This window comes from Manduca sexta, chromosome 17, assembly GCF_014839805.1.
Source record: "Manduca sexta isolate Smith_Timp_Sample1 chromosome 17, JHU_Msex_v1.0, whole genome shotgun sequence".
Classification (NCBI taxonomy): domain Eukaryota; kingdom Metazoa; phylum Arthropoda; class Insecta; order Lepidoptera; family Sphingidae; genus Manduca; species Manduca sexta.
Window position 1 is genome coordinate 2296190 of NC_051131.1, and position 5795 is coordinate 2301984.

General features: G+C 35.6%; 1 non-coding gene across 1 annotated transcript; it reads right to left on the reverse strand.

Moving 5' to 3' along the window:
- Positions 1-590: 590 nt before the first annotated feature.
- Positions 591-672, reverse strand: Trnas-cga. The gene has a single exon. It is a non-coding gene; the product is annotated as a tRNA-Ser (tRNA).
- Between the last annotated feature and the right edge of the window lie 5123 nt (positions 673-5795).

Here is a 5795-nt window from a genome sequence, read left to right on the forward strand (position 1 = left end):
ATAAAAAATCAGAATAATCAAATCGGAATTTTCGATGAAAATATTCGTTAACAGGTGATATTTGGCATAATGATTGATTTAATTTATTAACGCAATGTCAAAATGCTCAGGGATATAAATCTTAAGCCTCGAGCAAGTTCAACATATTTTATGACTTAACTAGTTGATCCGACAGACGTCGCCCGTCTTAACTATGAATTTGCAGCGCGGATTCTGTCAATCGCTGACAGTTATTTTAAACAATTGACAGTTATATAAAATTAATATTTTCGTTTAGTTTTCTTATATTTTCTAATTTTCCGCGGAATTATTTGATTTTTTTTTTTCATAAGAACCTTCTCCTGACAATTACAAAGACAACAACAAAAAATATAGTGAAATCGGTCCAGCCGTTCACGCGTGATGGCGTGACCAAGGGAAATAGGGATCCATTTTTATATATATTATAGACAAACTGAAAAATTGCTTAGCCAATTGAATATATCTAGGCTTTGTATGTTTTCACAGACTATGCATCAGACAGTTCTTCGTATTCAGTGTAATTACAAAGTATTTTGAGATTTATATGTGTAATTAAACAAAATATATCCCGCAGCCGGTAGGATTCGAACCTACGCTCCCAGAGGGAATCTGATTTCGAGTCAGACGCCTTAACCACTCGGCCACGACTGCTTCACTGTTGTTATTACAAAATAGTTGCGTTATATCGGAGTATGTGTGAATTTCCAAGTGTAGCAATTTTGTCTTTCGAAAATTTGGTTTCTTCTTCTGCATAGTAATGTTACGCATGTGCGTTGAAAACCAGGAGTCACGTTGAATCACGAACATACTGCAATCATAGCGTAAACAGCAATGTACTGCGTATTGCTAAGTGTTTGTATCAGACAGGGTATACAATTATTATTATTTACAGTTTTGAGATGTGTATACAGCTTTATATCTGAATATACTCAGTTCCAATTCGCTCCAAGAATTTGTAGCTTAACGTCCAACACAGTAGGTAATTTGGTTGTCTCCGCCACTTTCAACATCCACTGTCGCCCTTCCTCCCCCACTTTGTGGTCTACAGCTAACAAAGTTGCTCGCGGAGCTCTCGCCACATTGCGACTGCCACCTGTCGGAAGGGGTCAGAAACGTTCTCAAATTAAATTGTGAGGCGAGGGAGGGCTTGCGGCGTAGATGGACATCATTATTATTTTATTGTTTGGTGATGGACGTGTACGGTTAGACATGTTACACTGCTCCCCCCGCGCCTAAATCACACCATGAAACGGAACGCACACGGCGAAAAGTAAGTGCCTTGATTGTACGTCTGCCTACCCTTAAAGTCTAATCACAATGGGTTATAAGCTGTTTTAGGAATTGAAAATTCTACAAGTTACAAATGAATAATTAAGACGGCTTTTAAAAGACAGAGGCACCTCTATTCAATTATAAGCCTTCATTTAGTGGACATATCCACAGTGTCCTCGTCTATATGGATGTTCTTCGGTAGAAGGTAAGTCAATAGGTGTTCATCACATAAAAAGTAATACCGGAATTTCCCTGACAAGACACTGTCCTGGCTCTACACCACTATACGTATAAAACGCTTACAAGTTGGTTTGAAATGTAAATGTTTTAAGCACGTGGGAGTTTATGAATATGATTTGTGCTAACGAGAACATTTATGAGGAATGTATGAGGCGTTGATGAATGTGGTGAATTACGAATTTTTAGCAATAAGAAATACTGGTAATCACTTCATTGTTGTGGTAATGTTGGGCTGTGAATACTGAGGCACTGTATTTGATGTCTAAAAATGACTTATTTGCGTGATTTATTCATGAGAATAATAAATACAAATTATTCTGATCAATAAAACACTACGATATTTTTATTGCTCATTATCATTTTATATAGTGGTAAATATATCTACGGCCCTTGGTCTTATTAAATCTCTACCTATTGGTTCGGGTACACAGGGTTAATTTTTTTTTTATTTTGCACTTCACAAACTATAAAATATTGTAAATAGGCGGATTTAATGCTGTAAGCTTTCTCTCCCAGTCAATCTCAGGGTGTTGCAGAGATAAACAAGGTAGGTGCATCAAAAAAATCTGTTGCGGTAAACAAATACAATAATAAATATATATAATAACATATTAAATAACGGAACCCTCTTCACCCCTCGCCCTCTGCCACTCAAATTGTTATTATACTAGGTTAAAATAATTGTTCGCGAAATAAATAATCTCAGTGAAACAATTAGGAAAAAAAATACAATATATACAAAAAATATTAATGAATTGTAAATATATTAAGTGTAGATTTGAAAAATTCAAATACATAAAATGCATACTATATATACGTATATTTTATTAGCTCAACATCAATGAACCCCACGGCAATCAACACCACATATCCGGATCAGTACACACATCACGTTTATTCGTCGGGTTCAATCCCGGAAGTAATGGACCGGTGGGATTAGTGTCGTGTTCCTTGCGATCTGCCGCGGTAATACCTCCTTGAAAAGGTTTCTAATTAGTCGGTGCAGGTGAGACCGGAAATTACCTTCTTTCTTAGATTACGTATCTTTTTAAATGGTTTATATTACAGTTTGATTTTTAATGCAAAATATAACCATAAAGTTTGAGGTACGTAATGTCAGAATACTTCGTAATTTAAGTTTTGGAGTAGATTTAACATTAATATCATATCATAAACTAGATTTTGCTTACAGTTTCGTACGCTTTATAGGCTTTTTCCGAAAAATATATAACTTTGTAGTTTTCTAAGAAAAAAAGGTGTTTTTATATGCATAAAAGATATTTGTGCCGAATTTTATCCAATTCCGTTCAGCAGTTTCAGCGATTGTAGAGACAATGAGAGAGAGAATATGAGAGCATAAACATCCAAATACAAAATATATATTTTTTTTATCATTTAGCCTACATTGTTCCAATGTTATAAAGAAAGCTGAAAATGTTTAGATTTAGTACACAGGCTACTTTCTATCCCGATAATTTGCTAATGTAGGAAATATTTTTAATCTGTTTTTTTAAGTATATAGCGCTGTTGTCGAAGAGATAATGTTATGGATGGAATTTTGACGCTGGGGAAGACGCAGGGAACATCTTTAAAAAAATAAATAAAAAAAAACCATTTTAATATCTCGAATGGTTTACCTATAAACCGTAACCCCATGTTTATATAATGATGTTGAAAAACTGTATCGTTTATCCGGTACATGGCAACTCCTGACCAGTCAATGTGCGTTCGCTCGGAAACTGCAGATAAAACCGTTGCGTTCAAACAAATGCTCCCGCATAGAATAAACAAGTGTATCGCTATAGCATATTATCACCTGATAGCTTTATTGGTGTGTCATCTATTTGTAGTGCTTGACTGTGAATCGTGAGATGTACTGTTCGATTCTCAAGTCAGGAAATTGAAAAAAAATGTGAGATTTTTGATTTAATGAAAGTCATATCCCAAACTTACGAAAAAATCTTTTATAAAATAAGCACTGCACTGTTTGTCATTTTAGAATAACTGGCTATAGTGAATTTCAAAGCAGAACACAACGCCCGCATATTGTTTGACGGCATCAAAGTTATAAGTGTATCTGTACGGTCAGACGCACTTTAACACCCGAAAGGATTGCTTTATCCATTTACCTGTCATGCTATAAAATAAAGGTAATCGTAATCTCATACCTTAACAGCGTAAAGCACTTAATTATAAACGAGATCAATGTATGAACCCCGGCTGTTTCGGCGGTCGACCTGAAATCGGATCGTAATTACCATCATAAAATGAACCAAATTGCCTATAAAATATGACGCCCCATCCCAGTGAGGGCTCCTGGGACCCCAGGGTAGGTAATGGAGACTATTTTGAGTTATTAAACGAGACTTCCGAAAGCACTCTTTCATTACGATTTCGCTTTTGCCAATTTACAACCGTCTGTAAGATATTCTGCCAATGAACCGTTCACAATGGAATGTATTATGTTTCGTATGCTTTGATTTCGCTCAATATATTGCAAGAGACGAATTTATCACAAAAGTATTTTTTTTTCAAAGCGTTTTTTGTAAAATTAATATTAGAATAAATAAAATATGAACAGAATTTACTATTATTCAAGAGCGAAATTGCCGTGAGTTGAGTACCATCTACTTTATAATTGGCAGCTTTCAATTGCGTTGTTATAATTCTAAAGGTATTGTGAATAAGTATTAAGCTGCCAACTTAAATAAGGGGACGGGGTTTGATGATGGAGAATTTATCTTCTCGGAAAACTCACTGATCGCAAAAATAAATCAATCAATCACTTTTCTAGACATGTCACCGTAGGCTATAGCCATTGTTAGCTATGTTACATATAAACATACACCAAAGATTGGATATGGTTGATTAAGTTTGTAAGATTTGATAATCAGTTTGACATTTGTCTGACGCGAGGTATAATACCTTTGGAAGTAAACTTTAAATAGTTATTACATTCTTATACTACCTGTACTATAATCGGAGACAAAGGCAATGAAGTCCTACGAAGAGAGCAAAAATAATCGCTACGTAGTCATGATGAATATTTAGAATATTTTACCGCCATGATGGCCCAATTTAAGTAGGACATGTGGTATCTTTTCAACAGAAACGATATTGAAAAGCTTTTCCCCTGTTTTCTATATTTACTTTTTGCCTCAAATGCATTCGGCAGGGTTAGTTTTTCCTCTTTATTTTATTCTTTATTTACTGATCTCGGACGGAAGCAATTAAATCTCATCCTTACTGCGCGTACATGAAAAGCATCGCAACAGGCACCAATTGAGGGAGGCGCTTATTCTCGGGGGATTTCCTTGGAGCTTGTATTGGAAACAAAATATATTTTTGTATTAAAATGTTCTTAAGAATGGTTATAAAATGATAATATTATGTACTAATATATTTTGTAATTTTATTAATCTGGAGAAATTATTTGACGCTATAATTTTTATTAATACGTAGGGAGACTAACCGATAAATATTTGGAATAAATATGTAATGAAGAGATCTGTATTTTGAAACAATTAATAATAAGGGTCACGTGACTCCCTGCCAAGATTTACATCATCTATGTGGATGTCAACTATGACTTTAGTTTCTGGTGACTCTGATGGCTGTAACTACGGCGTTGTCCTACATGGGCCCCTCTTTAGTAACCCCAGTCCATCCCTGGGACTGGACACTAACACGTTTACAGAGCAGCGGCGGTCAGCTTTGATGGTCACGTAACTAAATCACGCGGCGTATTATGGCAGCAGTGGGGTCCGCTGATTGGCTATCAGCCGGGACTAAACACAAATTTAATTCCACTGCACTGGTAATGGAATGAAAAAGTGTGAGTTAGGAACTAGCGGGTAAACGATTTTTCACCTGTCTAGATAGCGACTATCTGCCATCCAATAAACTATCCCAATAGTTTGTTTTCGATCCATCGTAAAAATGGACCAACAGAACAAAGTTTTTTGACATGTTTCCAAATGACGTATTTTGATTGGTTTATTCTCGGGATCATATAAAGATTGAAAACGGCCGCATGTTGAGAAAATGTTGTATTAGTGATAAGAAATGTTTCAGTCAGTTAATGCCAATGTAGGCAACCTGTCATTGGAATCCAAGTGTTCTAGTCTCAGAACAAGTGCTTGACATTGTTCTGAGGTTCTAGTATGAGTCGCTGACAGTGTTTTTACCTATTTTACTCGTAACTGTCAGTTGAAAACGTAGCCTTTGGACATTGTATTTGAGAACAGGATTTATCGAACTCT